Source organism: Hippopotamus amphibius, chromosome 1, assembly GCF_030028045.1.
Source record: "Hippopotamus amphibius kiboko isolate mHipAmp2 chromosome 1, mHipAmp2.hap2, whole genome shotgun sequence".
Classification (NCBI taxonomy): domain Eukaryota; kingdom Metazoa; phylum Chordata; class Mammalia; order Artiodactyla; family Hippopotamidae; genus Hippopotamus; species Hippopotamus amphibius.
In genome coordinates this window covers 214,659,984-214,678,145 of record NC_080186.1, presented here as the reverse complement: position 1 = coordinate 214,678,145, position 18,162 = coordinate 214,659,984, and the positions used below count along the sequence as shown (strand labels likewise).

General features: G+C 42.6%; 1 protein-coding gene across 6 annotated transcripts in view; it reads right to left on the bottom strand.

The window, feature by feature from the left end:
• Positions 1 to 18,162, bottom strand: part of LHFPL2 (LHFPL tetraspan subfamily member 2) — a 159,141-nt gene that overhangs the window by 94,763 nt on the left and 46,216 nt on the right. For 3 of the 6 annotated variants that reach the window (XM_057740502.1, XM_057740511.1, XM_057740526.1), the window contains exon 3: positions 3,225 to 3,307. The exons of 2 other annotated variants lie outside the window; for them this stretch is intronic. The gene's annotated coding sequence lies outside the window, so the exon portion shown is untranslated. Of the gene's footprint in view, positions 1 to 1,114; positions 1,148 to 3,224; positions 3,308 to 18,162 lie in introns of those variants that run through there. One more of the 6 variants, XM_057740541.1, reaches the window with a different exon arrangement.

Below are 18,162 nucleotides of genomic sequence, written 5' to 3'. Positions count from 1 at the left end.
TTCCAATGACACTGGACCAGCCAATCTCTTTGCATTTTATAGACCATTTAAAGCTAGCAAACTTGATCATTTAGTAAAGCAACAGCTCCTTACAGGAAGTGCCCTCAAGCTAAGCACCGCTCTTTGGGGAGTTTCTTAACATGCTCAGTCAAGTCAGCTCAGTCCAAGCCAAGTGACCTCCTAGTGCCATCCTCTGAAAAGATCGAATGTCATCTTCTAAAAGGACTTCTTCCTTCCTCCCTCCTACTCACTCCCAAATTTCCACAAGCAATGTTAGCATACAACACAAATGAAAGACACAGTCATTTCTGGGCATGGGGAAGTCAATTAAAGAAGTCAAAAGATAATGGAATAAAGTACTCATTTTCCTTATGTTTTAAGGATATATGAATATTAACATGAGTTGTTTTCTAAACTTGGAACCCTGCAAGATGCCATCTTGGTTAGCCTCCAAACAGACTTACTTAAGTGACCTAATTTCCATGTTCTACTTTTAAAGATCTCAAGGACAGAAATTCCCCAATACCCACTGGTAACCCCTCTTGTGGTTTAATTTCCTTCAGAGTCAAAGGGGACTGTTTATTTCAACTTTTAAAAAAAAGTTACACAAGAGCTTAACTCTTATTAAAGAGGTCATTTGAACCCTGAAACTAGTAACTGGAACAACACAAAAGCGGAGAACTATGCTGTAGGTTAAACCACAGACATCGGAAATGTGCCTGGCCTACAAGGACAGCTATGCTGTTCTCTCCACCCACATGGCCCTACATGTACCCTGGGTGTCTGCATTCAAATTCACAAGCTGAACAAATGACTCTTCAGCTTCTGGAAAGAAAGTAACTCATGTGCAATGAAGAGGTCTCTCCTTGTCACTGGGGAAAATCATTCCCAGGCCTTCCACACTTTGCAAAAGAGAAAAAATTTTGATTTTTGATGTTCTTTCCCTTTTCTGTTTTTCTAAGTGTCCCCTACCCAATATCATACTCAGGTTTCCTAAATTTTTTTAAAGGTGAACTTTCCACTGAGCTACACTCCTTGAAACAAGTCTTCTGGAGATTTTGCCCTTGGTCTCCTGGAATTTTTCAATGAAACTCAAAAGATATGTTTGCCTGACCTCAAATGTTATCCTAATGAAGGCTCTGTTTTTAATTTCTTGAAATTTTCTCTCCGTCTTTTCTTGTCGTGCCCTCTGGGAAAGAAAGACAAGTACGGTTGTTGGCTTGATCTCAACTGGCAAACACCAAGATAATACAGTTCTAACAGTTTCTCAAGAACTTGGACAGCATCACAAAGATAATGTTCTCTTCTCTGGCTTGGTCATTTGCACTTCAGCTTTTTAGAGGATCAATGTAAAGATAAGAAATGCCAGCACATTACCTCTGTGACAAAAAAAAAAGGATGTCAATCGCAGAAAGAATAAAAGGAATATTACGGGGTTTTTCAAAAGCAAAAAGAGAGCAGGAAAAAGCTATGACCTGAGGGGCAGAAAGAAGAAGGAGTAGAACCATTTTTTGCCAATTAGAGTCCAAATGAGGCTGAGTTTAGGCTCTCTCTAGCAGGGGGCATTGGGAGAGGTTTGGAACTGAGCATCTACAACCAGGGTGTAGTTGACAGTTTCCTTTCCTTGCAAGAAAGAAGGTTCCCAGTGTGGAGCTTTAGACAGTTCCATTTAAAATAGAAACATTCACACCTGCATGGGAATGGCTTGGGTCATGTATATTTCAGGGGTGTCTTCCTCCACCTGGGGACAGGTACATTCCTCTACTAAGAGATGGAGGAATGAATGGCGTCACTTTACTGCCAATTTCCGCTGGGAACTGCCTTCCAGGAATCATTTAGTATAAGGCTTCCAACACCATTCCACTCCACTCCATCTCCCATGCTAGGTTCCCGGTAGCATGCTTGCTCTTAGCTACATGTCCTATAACAAGGACAAAACAACCACGTGATCCATCAGCAACATATGTGAGACCCCATGTCCAGCTCTCTGCTGCCCGGAAGCTATGATATGGTAGGCAGGGAGCGTGCTTATTCATAAATAGCTGTGTTTCGAACAGACCCTTCTGAGAAGGTACGCTCGGTATAACGCTCAAACCTCAGTACAAAAGTATAATTTATTTCCTCCACCTTTTTCAATCTGAGTCTGGGGGAAAAAAAAAGATGAAAACTGCCCTCAAACAAAGCAAAAAGGCCCTCACGTGGCCTATGATTTTGTCATTTGTTACTGTCTAGCCATTTCCCTGCACTGTGGGTCAAAGCAGAGCAACTACTAAAGCCGTGGTGGGAATATTCTCAGATTTCAGGACAGAGCCAAGTAGAAGGACGCATCTGTCGAAATGCCCACCGTACTGCATAATTTATACTGGTTGACTGAGTGGACTGATTGATCTGTAGGACTCTTGAAAAACTGCTCTTGGAATCTCACTTAACACTTTTCATTTATATTCCAGCTTAGCATTTCTAATCAAGGACTTTAACAGGGATCTTCAGGTGAAGGGAAAGACCAAGCAAGTCCCTGGAGTTTCCGCAACTCTAACAGTCAGAAGACAGATGTCTGAGGAAGGTGCTGGTAGAGAAGTTCATTCAAGTTAGCAATAACAGGAAATGAGTAGGCAAATAAATAACTCAATAAATGTTTTCAACCTTTTTGCTCACCTTTACCCAGCTCAACTCAGATTGGCTGCTTCTTTCTCGCTGGGCCACTTTGCATAAACAGGAGCCCCGCAATTAAAAATAAGGCAACTTATTTTGTCCCCATTCCATTCAAATTTTCATTGATTCAGTCTAGTATCAATGGCTTAGGTTTTTCTTCCTTTCTTCCTTCCTTCCTTCTTTCCTTCCTCCCTCCCTCCCTCTCTCCCTCCCCCCACCCTTCAGAAAGGAGCGATGGTTTTAAAAATGGTTTTTCTTCTAGATGATAAATAAGGGAACCTTCAGTCTTAGTTTATGTTGAAACAATCTGACCTAAATGATTCTGAGCTCTCGGCAAGCATCTGATTAGAAGGCCTTTGTAAATGGAGATGGTATTCTAAGCGCAAGGAGATTTCAGTTGGGATGGGGAGGAGCTGACCAGTTTAGGATTTTCATAAAATTTAGATCGACACTGAAAAAGCAGGAACAAAGCCTCCTATATTCTTTCAGTCTCCCATAAGTAAATGTGGAAGAAAATACAGCCAGGATAAAAAAAACTTCTCAAGAAAAGTAAGAAGAGCATTAGCATTTACCGGGAAGTACCTCTTGTTGACAATCAAAATAAGGGAAGCAGTGTGACCTCAGCTTTTAGGTCCTCCTGTGGGCCCGTCTCTACCTGTTTTGGGGAAACAAGAAAAGATGATACACGTCCACTCCCAGTTAAGTGATGCAGAGGAACATAAAGCATTTGCTTCTGCTTGGGACAAAAATATTCCATAAATCTTTAAAGGATGAATTAAAAGATTAGCTCTGGACAGAGACTATGAGTACCACTGGCCTTAGGAAGGCGTTGGGGTCAGCAAGAATCAGAGGCCCAGCTGTCTACACTGTTTGATGAGGTACAAAAATCTTGAAAGTTTGAACTCAGCTATGTGGAATGAATAGGAAAAAGATGACAAGAGAGGTTCAAAAGCTGTTACCCCTGGAAACCAGGCCCCAGCAAGCTATTGTGGGTGTGTTTAGCATGGGAGGGTCAGGAGTGGATGTCCAGCACAGAAACATCCCAGCCACATATCCAGGGAGACAGAACCTCCCAGAACTAAAACCTCAAAAGCACTGAGAACCTTAGCAGTAACAGCAATCCTCCTTCTCATCATGTATAGACTGAGCCCTTGCATTCATCTCCACGGATCACCTACAATTACATGTGACAGCCTATTAACCCCATTTTACAGATGGGGCTTGAGGTCAGACCCTTCTCCCACGGCCTCCCAGTGGTCTAGAAGGCCACGCGATGTCGAGCTTAAAGTGGAAGTGATGGCACGGCCATTTTTATACAATGCTGGTACCTCTAAAGGACCTGAGGAGGAGGAACGGCATCAACTCTGCGGTTCAAATTCTTGGGTTTAAGGACCAGCTTCACCATTTGTGCTTTGGGGACATCATTATCACGGGTGGTCAAAAGCTGTCCACTTCAGTCTCCTTTCCCTGGGGCACGTTACTCAAACCTCGGAGAGCTTATTTCCTCCTAACACGGGCTCAGCATCTTGCTACCTCACCGGGCAGCTGTGAGGATTGAGTGAGATGATTTCATAATGGTGAAGCAGTAGGCAAGCACTGGTGGTTGTTATGCTGTGCTATCCCACTTGAATTTCACGCTACCTCATCTGCAGAAGAGTGCTACCCCATCTGGTTCTGCAGAAGCACTGCACGTAACACAGGAAGAGCAATGTCTGAAATGCAGTAACGGGCAGTAATTGAAGCCCCGTGCATAGTACCATCACAGAGCTGGCGTGCTCCAGGCTCCTCAGCCTCTGCTCCTCCCTCCACGCTTCGTCTCAGTTACCGCAGATGGTAACACGCTCGGGCAGTCGAGTCTGTGAAGACGACTCCCACTCGGCGTATGTAAGTGTCCCAAGAGTGAGTCCGTGCAAGCCCCACACCCTCTTCGGCTCCTTTCCCCTACAGAGCAGGCACATGCATTTGATAAAGCAATAGCTGAAATTTCCCCGTTTTATAGGGGAAAAAAAGTTGACCCTTAAATTCTCTTCCACCACTCAATTTAGGGTTTTCTGCTTATTAATCTAGTATACGCTGTGTTTTCTAGCAATTATTGTTTGAAAAGCTCTAGAAAAGGGCATTTCAATACAAGAGCTAGAATATTCTTTTTATATATACTAAGACTCGGAACATTGTTTTTAATTGTTTTTACGGCCTAATGAACACTTACTAGATATTTTAACTCAGTAAGCTTACCTCTTTATCAGAGATGGCGAGAAACCTGTAGCTACTGCTTCAAAAAGAACAACTTCGATTATTATAATTACACCTATCCTTTCGATCTTGACTTTCATTACTAGTATAATAAAATAAAGGTATTTCTTATAGTCATTAAAGTCCTTGCCATTTGAACTGTGAAAAACAGATATTAAACAAGGCAGGCCTGAGTAGTTTGAACTTTGTTAACAATGTGAAAATGTCTGTTGCACAGCCAATTGAGGTTGGCCATAGAGACTCAGACTTTCCACAATCTACCTGCTGGCATGGTTGATGCCTGTTGGCAAAGAAGCCCGATCAGAACCTTCTTACTGAATAGGACAAAGGATGACAATGCTAGGTACTGTGAGCTAGCTGTTGCGGAAGCATTTCACCACTTATGAGGGCCTATGGGCCAAGAATAAATGATACACACTGCCATATTTAAGACGGATAACCAATATGGACCTACTGTATAGCACAGGGAACTCTGCTCAATGTTATGGGGCAGCCTGGACGGGATGGGAGTCTGGGGGAGAATGCACATGTATGGCCGAGTCGCTCTGCTGTGCACCTGAAACTATCACATTTGTCAATCAACTACAGCCCAATATAAAATAAAAATTTAAATAAATAAATAAATGAAAATGGAAAGAAAAAAAAAGAATAAGTGATACAATAGGAAAAGACACCAGAAAATGCTGACACCTCCAGTCTCAGCATCCCACACCTCCTGGACACAGGGACTCAGGCCTGAATCTGAAATACTCCTTGTCCACATGTAAGCCATTATGAGTAACTGTGCTTGAAATTTAATTCCACATCTGCTCTTCTGCAGCCTTTGGAAATCTTACGAGTTTCTCTGACAACTGTTTGCAAAGGCCATAATCACAGGCATCTGTAACTGAACCTTCAGCTAGAGGGCAAAACCCCACATAATTCCAAAGGGCTTTTGGCCCAACCATATTTGGTTTCTTGTCTCTCTTGCTTTCTTTAAAATTGCGCTGAGGCTTCAATTTGCAGACAGCGTGATTAGCATTGGAAGAAGGCGACCCAGGTCCTCTGTATCATCCTCCCCACACAGGCCCCGGCAGATCCTTATCATCTCCCTTCCGGTTGCAGCAGGAGGCAATTTGGGCTAACAGCAAGTGAGGGTCCCCGCACCAGAGATGTTCCTCCCTGGTGGCTTCAGAATCCCCAGAGGCAGTCTGAGGAGGCACCCCGGCTCCAAGGGGACCAGAAGACAATCTTCCACTTGGGTTGCTCAGAAGCTGTGTGGCTCTGGGGCCCATGTGCCTTTTCTAACTACAGCTGGCCACTGGCCATGTGACTGTGACATGTGACACTTGAACAATGCATTTAACCTCCCTGAGTCTGTTCCGTATTTTAAAGACATAACAGCAGTCACTTATTAAAAGGGTTCCTGTACTAATCTATCTTCATTCCATAAACACAAGAATCAAGTGGAAAAGCTCCTGTACCAATTCAGCCACCTACAGATTCAGTAACACTGGGCAAGTCACCTCCCCTGCAAGAACCTCGGTTTTCTAATCCCATTTCTAATCCCCTAGTTTTCCTTATGAGGAACAAACATAACAAGGTACACAGAGGTGCCCCTCGAAGGATGAATCGCTGTGGTTATGGTCAGCCTCACTATCCTCTCTGGAAGCTCCATTCTGACAGTTAAGGGCTCTGGAGCCAGACTGGCAGGGTTAACTAAGATTACATAACTGCTTTAACCTCACTTTTCTCATCTGTAAAGTGGGGATGGAATAACAGCACCTAACTCTGGATTACTGAGAGAATTAGATGAGGAAATGGAAAGAAAGCACTTGGAACAGTGCCAGGAACAATAAACGCTGCCAGATATTAGTCACTCTTGTTATCCTGTCATTAGCCTTGCTTGCTTGCTTTCTTGAGTTCATCAGGCACCTTTCAAGATAAAAACTTTTTTCAAGGCATTCAATCTTGGTTTGCTGTGGAAAGAGGAGGGACTCACAGTGCTCATTACGCTGCCAACCAACACACATCGCCGATCCCATTAACCTCTTTCATCTGAAGTCCAGAAAGGCTAAGGGGCTGTTAGGTGACAGCCAGGACGCAAAGTCATGCCTGAGTGGCCCAGACTATGTTTTCCATTGCATTGTTTCCATTTCCATATGAAGTGGGAGTAAAATAAAGATTTCCCTACAAAATTAGAAAGTCACCTAACTTCTACAGGTAGTGCGTTCCAAAGGCTATTGTGAAAAAACAGCTTTAGATATGGACTTAAGTGGTCAAGGCTCAGCTCAATGGGCACCTGCTCGTGACTTCCCTCCCTGCCCTCCTTAATCTCAGTGAGCGGTAAGTGGACTCCTGCGGCATCCCCGCCCCAGCCTGCGCAGACTCCGGGGCAGCACCTGTCACCTAGCAGCGTACCTGCTGGTTCCCGTCTGTCTCCTCCAAGAGACCATGAGTTTCTATCCTATCCAAACATAGGATAGGAACACAGATGCCCAAGGCCCCACCGGACACCCAGCCCAGAGCAGGGCACAATGCTGTCAGCTGAACAGATGTATGAATCCTGGCCATTCACGTAGTCCCTACTACACCAAAGACCGGTTTGACAATCATGAGAGGTTAAAGGCGTCCAGTATTAAACCTGGCCCCTGCAGGGTGTCACTGCAGAATACGACCTGTGTAGGTCTGCAAGATCACACCTCGCAAAGAGCATTGCATAATTCTATGTAATTAGAAAGACATCTAACCAAAACATATTTATATCATTATCAGACTTGACTTGCCGTGTATGCTATGAAAGGCTCTTTCACCATTACACAAATGCACACACTACACACAGACGGCTGTAATATACCTAGTGCCAATTTGTTTTGGCGGGGGAATGGGGGATAGTCCAGCAAGACACAGTCAGTAATGATGAAACACTGGGCAATACTTTTAAAGGTATGTTGTAATGAAAGGTCACCTTTGGAGCATTATATTTCCTTTTGACAAGTACCTGGCAAGGGAGCAGATACAAACTTAGATAGAGGCATTAACTGATTATATAAGAAAAACAAAGTCCAAGTTATTTATAATGTACTTAAAGCCTCAATTTACCTTGCCTCTAGATTTTTTATTTTTACTAACTATATTGAATTCATTTTTCCCTCCTCATTTTATACATTTTTACAACTAATGAACACTGCAAGCAAAGTTTCTATCAAAGAAAGTCTGGAGAGTGTTATTTAATTTTTTCCCCCAGTTTTCAATTGCGTCTTCCTCCTGAAAGATTGAGAATCACAGAGACATACAACTGCCTCTTGACATTTAAGTGAAAATTTGCTGGACAATTATCTTTAAAACATCTATAATGCTTTTACTCTTGGATTTAATAAAGATCAAGATGGCCAACAAACACATGAAAAGATGCTCAACATCACTAATCATTAGAGAAATGCAAGTCAAAACCACAATGAGGTATCACCTCACACCAGTCAGAATGGCCATCATCAAAAAATCTAGAAACAATAAATGCTGGAGAGGGTGTGGAGAAAAGGGAACACTTCTGCACTGTTGGTGGGAATGTAAGTTGGTACAGCCACTATGGAAAACAGTTTGGAGGTTCCTGAAAAAACTACAAATAGAACTACCATATGATCCAAGTAATCCCACTACTGGGCATACACCCAGAAAAAACCATAATCCAACAAGAAACATGTACCATAATGTTCACTGCAGCACTATTTACAATAGCCAGGACATGGAAGCAACCTAAATGCCCATCAACAGATGAATGGATAAAGAAGATGTGGCACATATATACAATGGAATATTACTCAGCCATAAAAAAGAATGAAATGGAGCTATAGGTAATGAGGTGGATAGACCTAGAGTCTGTCATACAGAGTGAAGTAAGCCAGAAAGAGAAAAACAAATATTGTATGCTAACTCATATATACAGAATCTAAAAACAAAACAAAAAAGGTACTTATGAACCCAGTGACAGGGCAAGAATAAGGATGCAGATGCAGAGAATGGACTGGAGGACATGGGGTTGGGGGGACGGGGGAGCGAAGGGGAAGCTGGGACGAAGAGAGAGAGTAGCACAGACATCTATACACTACCAACTGTAAAATAGATAGCCAGTGGGAAGTTGCTGTATAACAAAAGGAGATCAACTCAATGATGGGTGATGCCTTAGAGGGCCAGGACAGGGAGGGCAGGAGGGAGTTGCAGGAGGGAGGGGACATGGGGATGTATGTATAAATGCAGTTGATTCACTTTGGTGTACCTCAAAAACTGGTACAAGAGTGTAAAGCAACTATATTCCAATAAAGAGCTTAAAAAAAAAGTCAATATACTTTTGTCACAAAGAATATTTTACATGAAATAAGTTTATACTTTATTAAACACTCAAACAAAACCATGAAATAGTTATATCCATGCTGGAACATTGTCTTACCAAAATTATGAGGAATGTAAGGTCATAATAACCCCAGGAAATTTTTACACAAATGGGGAATGCAGATTCTGCCTTATGCAACCACAGGCTTATAGCTAAGGAGGTTTCCTAGTCTCTTAAGCCTCTGACCTATTTTAGGATCTTTGACCCTTTATACCTGGGGGTTTGTGACATTTCTGTGGACTAGTAAATATTAACCAAGTATTCCTCGGTGCCAACCTAGTGACACATTTCATCTGCTAGTTTGTGGTGGAAGGGGGCTATCTCATTGACTGGTTTTTCATAAAACCAGCTCATGTATAGTCCCTGTCCATACAAAAGAGACTCTACAGAGGTCAGACATCGTTCTTGGTATGTCTAAGCTCACAGAAGGGAATTCAGATGAGGACATAACCTCTAATTGACCACTCTGTCTGTTCCCATGACCAAGCAACAGACAAAATGCAAGGAACAGGGGGAAGCAGTTGACCTACAAGGGCCTGAACATTTTTCCCTCTGCAGCTTTTGAAACAGTTTACAGTTTCTTTATCTTTATTAGGACATTTCCTTATCAAATTAATGAGTCACTAAACAAAAGGCATACTAAAATGTTTACAGTTGGGAATAAACTATCTGTTAAGGCTCTAGCAGAAAAGACAAGTCATAATTTGCCATTGCTTTTCAGTGAAATCATCTGGGAAAAGCAAGGCTGAAGAGTCGGGATAGAAACACAGGATGACACTGCAATTCAAAGTAAATCCTGGTACCAACCAAAGAAAATGCCTGCAAACCTTTTGGTCCTGTAATCTTTCACATCATCATCTCTCCCCTCCCACCTACACAGAGCTCTTTCTTCCTGACCACTATCACACACAGACATTCTTGTGGAGTATTTAGCATTGTTAAAACCAAGTCCTTTGGAAGGTAAGTGAGGGGAGTAGAAGTTGGTGGAGACTCTGTCTTGTGAGGGCTTAAAGGAATAAAACATAAGCTGGTTAGCTGAGGCAACAAAAACTAGGCACAATTTAGAACACGAATAGAAAAAACATCATGGGTGTTAACGTACATTCATCAAATTTTCTTATGGTTCTAGCTGGACACACACAACTGGCCTGAACGTGCGGTTGTCGGGGCTGAGACGGACTCCCACCTGAATTCAACACCGAGAGGGCTGGGAAGGATGTGCTGAACACTACATCTGGAAAGTTTTTCTGAAAAGAAATGGTTTCCTTCAAATCATTTCCATTTGGAGATCTTTTCAATGGTCAAGAACATGTATTAATGAATTAGCAAACAGTACAATATTCTTTTTTAACAAGCAATACAGACCTACAGTTCGAGGTCAAAGGGAAGATACAGGTGTGGTGGTAGAATTCCAGCCAGGGAACTCTGGAAGAGACCAGAAGAGCCCAGAGAGGGCAAGGCACTGGGTCCCAGCAGCTCAGGAAGGACAGGGCATGCCATCAGCAAAGGAGTGGGAGGATGAACGCCTCAGATGGCAGAAGGGAGCCTCTGCAAACTGCAGCCAGTCGTGTGGAAGGGATTTCTGTCTCTAGAAGATATGCTGGTAGTTCTACAAAGTAAGAGCTAACCTGGGTTTATCTCCCGGGAGGGTTATCGTCCTCCAGATAAACTACATAAATTCTCCACTCTGGGGGGAGTGAAGTTCTTTTTCCCTTTTTCTCTACTAAAGTTTCACAATTATGTGCCAAACTGACGCTTTTTGAACATCTTTTGCTTTCTTCCCTTCTAATTTCATCTGCATTAAGTTCTGCCTGATCGCACCTCAACTTAGTGAAAAATCCAGGTACATAAAACACACACTTGGCTGAATTACTCCTGACAATCGGGTGTTCTTTCTGAATTTCACAAAAGATTCAAGGCTGTACAAACAAAGGTTTCTTTACACAACCAGTCAGAGCAGGACTGGATCCCTAACATCCCATCAGAACAAGAACCAATGGGCAGTACACCCACGTTCACAGCAACATTATTCACAATAGCCAAAAGGTGGAAGCAACCCAACAGTCCATCAAAAGACGGAAGAATAAACAAAATGAGGCTCCTACACACAATGGAATATTGTTCAGCCTGAAAAAGGAAGGAAATTCTGACATATGCTACCATTTGGATGACCCATGAAGACATCATGCTAAGTGAAATAAGCCAGTCACAAAAGGACACTGTATGGTTCCTCTTACACAAGGTCCCTAGAGTAGTCCAGTTCACAGAGACAGAAAGCAGAAGGGTGGTGGCCTTGGGCTGGGGGAAGAGGCAATGGGGAGCTACCATTTAATGGGTACAGAGTGTCAGTTTCACAAAAGGAGCGAGAGATGGATGGTGGCAGTAACTGCACAAAAAACATGAATGGATGTGATGCCACTGAACTGTGCACTTAAAATGTCAAGATGGTTAATTTCACGTTAAGAGCATTTTACCATAAATAAGAACAAAACAAAACAAAAACCAACAGGCTGTTTCCACACCTGGTTTTGGCAATTTGTGTACAACTCCCATCACTGAAGGTTTCTGGCTGGGGGTGGAGGGCATTCCACAGCAGTGCCAGGTCCCCACCAGCCTTTGATATTTATGTGGGGCTAAAGGAGATGCCCAAGGAGCTGGGCCATCGCTCCCCCCATGGGGGAGTCCTTTCCCAGGAGCAGTTTCTGCAGCAGGAATGCCTGACTCACTTCTCTTCTTCGTGGGAATCAGAAGAGAAACGTTTCACTGCCCTGAAGGGGGATGGGTAATAAGACTTCCAGGTTTCCCTGAATAAGGAAGGGGGAAGAGCTGAAGTCAGGAGCCCAAGGCCCTGGGATCCCTGGGGATGCGAGTCTACCTTATAGTTTCATGGCTGAGGAAGAAGGGGCCTGGGAACTTAAAGGCAGGAGCTGCCTCCCCCAGGCACCTCTCCCTTTCACGCTGAAGGTCCCAGAACAATAGCATTTTCATAATTAAATGCTTTAAAAAACAAAACAAAACAAAACAAAAAACCTGCTCTATAAGGTCCTCACAGACTTGTTCCTTGCCTCCAGGAGATCATAATTTACGACACACCATTGTCTCCACACTAGCTGAAACATAGGAACAACAGGCTGGGCTACTCAATCAGTGTTTGATGGGCAATGGTGTGTTTATAGCACGTGTGGTACAGGTTGAGGACACACATTTTGGGGAGAACAGGTAACCGGACCAAAGACTAGACAGACCAAGGATGGGAGGAAGAACCTGCGAGTAGCACACGTGGTCTAGAGGGTACAGACGGGACCAGGGCCTGAGGGGGCCGCCCTCACCAACCAGCAGTTCAGGACCCTCCCTGCTCTGAAACATTCCCACGAGCTGACCCAGGGCTCCCTGCTTGATGAGGCAAGAAAGACAGAGATGGAGAGAACCTCTCATTCTAATCAGACCTCAAGATAATATACAAGGATAGCAAACACTCTTATACTGCGTATTATGAGCCGTTCTTCCACCACTTTATAGATATTAACTTATTTGAGCCTCACAACCACAGGCACTGTCTTACCCACAGATGGAGAAAGGAAGACATAAAAAGGCTAAGGAACTTGCCCAAGGTTTGAGAGCTAGTAAATGTGGAATTGGGGCATCGTCCTTGCTTTTAACCTTATGCTATCCTGCGCCTCTGCAAGAAGACAAGTTGAGAGGCTGAAGGATGGTCTGCACTGGGTAGGGCGGTAGCTCTGCCCCCTCATTTTCAGAGGAAGAGGCAGTAGAGCTTCTGGTTGAGACATCCTTCCATCATGCCAGTGTGGGTGAGATATCAATTCTTCCAGCTCTTACTAGCTATGTGGCTTTGGGCATGTGAATTAATCTGAGAATGAGCTATTCACTGTATCTGTAATTTAAGCTGTCTAGTATATAGGTGAACATTAAATTGGGCTCCTGGCACATACCCAATAGATAGAATGTACTGTTCAATCAGCTGAAAGCTCTCAAAACAAGCATCTGACACACAGTCACCATCTAATAAATTAATCAAAATAGTATAACAAAGTAATAACGCTATAAACCTACAATGGCTTGCAACGGTGAGTTAACAGCCACAGCGTTTCAGATCTTCAGCAGTTCCTATACCACACTGTTTGGGGAGGGATTTGATAATTTTTCCTAAGTGTTCCCCTGGGACAGTTAAGAACCAAGACTCAAGAAAAAAGAGACAAATTTACAAGTTAGCAGACTGTTTCACTTAAAAACATTATGCAACAGTTGAAGACAATTTTTAAAACAACATTTTACAATAGCCTTAGTTTGATTCTAGAAAGGTAAACATTCCACAATTACTAAATCACCAATAGAAAATGGACAGCCTCCAATGACCAAAGAAACAACATAATTGCACATCACATCCCAAAGCGCAGGGAGAAACCATCTGACGAGCTTAACCTTTGGAATGGGTGTGAGTGCTGTGCTGGTTGCTCTCCCTCAGAATAGAGTCTGCTGACCGCCTGGCTGGCCTATTCTCAGGGTGGACAGCTCTCTCTCAGTGACCAGATAGCAAACTTTGTACCCAGCATGTTCCGAACTCACAATCAAGAACGTAACCACAGCTGGCAACGCCACCGACATGCACGCTGATGGACAGTTGCCAGGACCGCTTCAAACCAGGATCTAAGGTAAAACAACAAGTTAGATGAGCCCTGTGCTGACATCCCACCCCTGGTCAGGAGTCAGGGATTCTCCTTCCTGGAGACAGAGCATATTTTTACAACAGGCTTTCCTATTTTCCTTACAGATTGCTTCAACTGTAAGAGCACAAACCAAACATCTGAAATAATGAGTCACCTACTGGCTTGAATCCGAAGCACCAGGTCAAATGCAGTTTAAGCCACGTCAGTGCTTAAAGGCAACTCTGGTGCAGTGAGTGGATGGATCTGCCGCCCGGAATCTGCACACTCTTCCTATCATGATGGATGATGTCTCAGTAATGAGAGGCATGACAAGCAGTCCTGGCAGTTCACAACGGCATCAGGAGAATCTACGGCATTCCTTCTCTCTGAAATTGCCCATCTTTAGAGGAGATTCCAGACAAGGAAAAAACAGAAAAGAAACCCAAAACCCAATAGCATTTTTTTCCTTATAAGCACCTCTGGGAAAGGATGGTCTGATGGAAAGAGGGGTTTAAATTACAAACAATGGTATTAAGTGATAGCACTTATTTGTGGATTGAAGTTAAATTTATTCTTGATTATATTAGATAATAAAGGTGAAACAGTCCTTCATCAGTTAAAAAAAAAAAGTGGCATTCTCAATTCTTCTGGACTGAAGAAATAGGTCACAAGAGTTACAAAAAGCAACTTCATATGACATCCAAATTATACATTTCTTTTCCTCCACTAACACTGTAATGTCTACATTTAAAGGCAGGCAGATATTATTTGAAATTGAATTGAAGAGGTACACAGCTACAAGGTAAATTCTCAAGACAGAAGGCTGGATTTCCAGGACACACATGCCTGCTTAAGATAATCTAGCTCGGCATCATCTCGTGGGAGGCAAGACGTGCTTGGGGGAAGGCCTCTCAGAGAGATTTTAATTCTGTGGAGTGAGTGAAGCATGCAGGCACGAATGAGTGATTGCATATTTGAATGAAGTAGCCCTGGAATTGAAAAGTTCCAAGAGTACTCTTCATGAGTTTCACAGTGCCCAGCTTTCCTTTAACTTGGTCTTACGTCTTCTAAAATATACTGGAAAAGGGATAAAGAGAAGCACAGTAAAAACCACTGATGTTCCTTGGGCAATCCTTGTGAGTCTCAGCTAATCACTACAATTCTGCCTAGGGGTGAAGGGGTCACCCCGCTTCGTGAAAACGTCCATTACAGCCACGTCCCAACTGTCCAAAAGTCAGGCCCCCAGAGCCCGACCATTCAGACCCCCGCTGGGAACCTGGAAGGAGAAAGAAGCTCTGAGCAGGGAAATGTGCAGCTGGTCAGCAAACCACATTTGGATGCTGGCGGAACACAGTTTATAAATAAGCATCTAGAAAAGACACATTCCTCCCTTTATGATAATGTTGATAGTTTCTTCTGCTCAAGTTTTTGCCTTCTTCCCATTAAAACGTAAACACTCTAAGCTGTCCATGTTCCACAGTCTATAAATTCATATGAAATAAAAATTCAAACATTCAAAAGGAAACAATTTGTAAGCACTGACTAAATAAAACACAAAGGAGTATTTAAGGTACTACACATGATAATGGTGTGAGCAGAGTGAATTTCTAAGCCCAGTTCTCAGCCCCTGGCCCATACCAGAATTACCTGTGGGACTTGGAAAACTCACAGATGATCCTGAAGCACTCCCAGAAATGAGGTGGGCCTGGAGGGGAGTGGAAACAGCCCCAAGCGTGGAGCCAGGAGATACACGTTCCAAGAGTGGCTTTTCACTCCCTGTGTGACTTCAGGTACATCACATCTCTCCCTGTGTTTCCTCAAGTCTAAAATGGGAGCGCTGTATCAAATTATAATCTAAGTCTCTTCTAGTATAACACATATACATTTTTCAATTTTCTCCCAAACCCAGAGTTTTTCCCACTTTAGGAAACTTACATCTCTTCGTGTGAGACAGAAGCAAGGAAAGATAGGAATGTACCAAGTGTATCTCAGGAAATACAGAAGACTGATTCAACAAGATGAAAGGATGCATGTGGGAGAGTGAGGAACTGGCAGGGTAGACAGGGAAGGCTGTGGACAGGAGGCTTGCAAAGTCACAAAACTCTCAGACCCAATCCTTCCTTCCCCCACCCCCACTCCCCACCACCTGAAGGGATGGAACAAAAGAAGTTGTGAAGAAGAGAGGAGTGACATAAGAGACAATAAATAAGTCCAATACATTCAATGAACATTTGTCAAATGTACATTATGCTATATTATAGGCATAGAAGGGCATAAGTGAAAAGCAACATGATACTTGAACTTAAGAGATTCGTGATGGAATTCAGTGGTTCTCAAACTTCATACACAGGAATACCGCCAGGCAAGCTTGTTAAAAATACAGATGCCCGGGTTCTACCCACTCATGCCGAACATAATGAATGAGAATTTCTAGGAGGCATATAAAATAAACAACAAGGACCTACTGTATAATGCAGGGAACTATACTCAGTATCTTGTAATAACCTATAATGGAACAGAATCTGAAAAAGAACGTGTGTGTGTGTGTGTTTGCATAACTGAATCACTTTGCTGTACACTTGAAACTAACACAACACTGTAAATGAACTATACTCCAATAATAATTTTTATATAAGAAAAAAAAATTTCTAGGAGGCAAAGTCTAGAATTTTGTTGCTCACCAAAAATTGACAACAAACTAAGCACGGAAGGCAACTTTTGGAGAATGCAGTTAAATACACAGGCCCTTTCAGGCAACTCCAACTTAGTTATTGAGAACAAATACACCAGATTTCCCACAGCATGTGCCAAGGTGCCCTGGTGAGGCACAGTGAATTCACAGGGGGATGGAGGGGTATTTCAATTTTTCAAAGAAAACACAGTGAAGTGTTGGATACTGTAAAAATGACTAGTTCAAGTTAATTCACAGACTGTACTTCTGATGACATCTTATCTTTGTGAAATTGAGTTTTTTATAATTGCTATGATACCAGGCCAACTACATCTGAAAATCAATGTGGAGCAAAACAATGAGAGTGGGAGTGTCCAATCTAATTCCAAGATTTTAGTGACACATCCCACTAGCAAATAATGGTGGGTATTTAAGAATGAAATAAATTTTAAAATTTTATAAAGAGGAAAACATATATACTTTTTTAAATTTATAGGTATTACTTTTTCAAATGGCAACTAAGTTGTTAGGACATTAATACTTAGTAGGTTGTTGGTACTTTATCAATACTTAGTAAACAAAACTGTAAGGTATTTCTTTTGAAAATATTATCAAGACACTTAGGGCACCAAGACAGGGACAATTTAGGAACTTCTGGGTCAAGGCAACCTCACAATGACATTCTTTTCACAGCAAATAATTTAATTCACTTGATCGAAACAGATCTGTCTAATGTTGCATTCTGGTAGAGAAAGAGTTCTAGTGGAGTTTCAGAATAGAATAGTACTCTCCTGAGAATTCTCAAGTGAGAACAAGGGATAATCATGAATGTCTATCCACCAATTAACCAATACCTCATGAATAATTTCATGTTATATTTCAAATAACATTCCAAGGTTTAAAAAAACAAGGATCTTGTTTTCATTGTTAGCATTATCACATTTGTGCAAAGCCCTCAAATATGAGAAAGTCCCACTTCACACAGTTTGAACATACAGTCATTTCAGTAACAGGCTTGTTAGATAATCCAAGCCCAGTTATCCCTAGTTTTTCAAGCAACACGTCACAGGAAACGCTGAGCTCTAACTGTTGGTGTACCTGTCAGCCTGGCATCCTCACCTCCAGCCCATTTTTGACACAGCCGTGTTCTTTGTTTTGTTACATCATTCCTCTGTCCTCCCAAGGGTTACAGATGTAGTTTTATTTTCTCAGCCAATGTGAAATGGATTTTATGTGAGACTTCCATGATGCCTAGAGATAAAACCTTGCCAAGATTAAATGGCCAAGGATAAACCTCCTCCTAGCAGGTAGAACTTTATTAAGAAGTGGCCATATGTCTACACACAGGCCCTGCCTGCCAGCCCAACAGTTAAATGAATAAGAAACACCAAGGCTTACTGCCTAGCCTTGGGACCTTGTCTACCTGTGACTTGGCATAGAAAACGAGATGTCCTTCTACATGTGTAACCACCTCAGCCAATCTGAATGCTTCTTAGCCCTTAAGTCTGGGACTTTTCAAATTGTTCCCCAAATTATGGCAGTTTCTAGAGTTC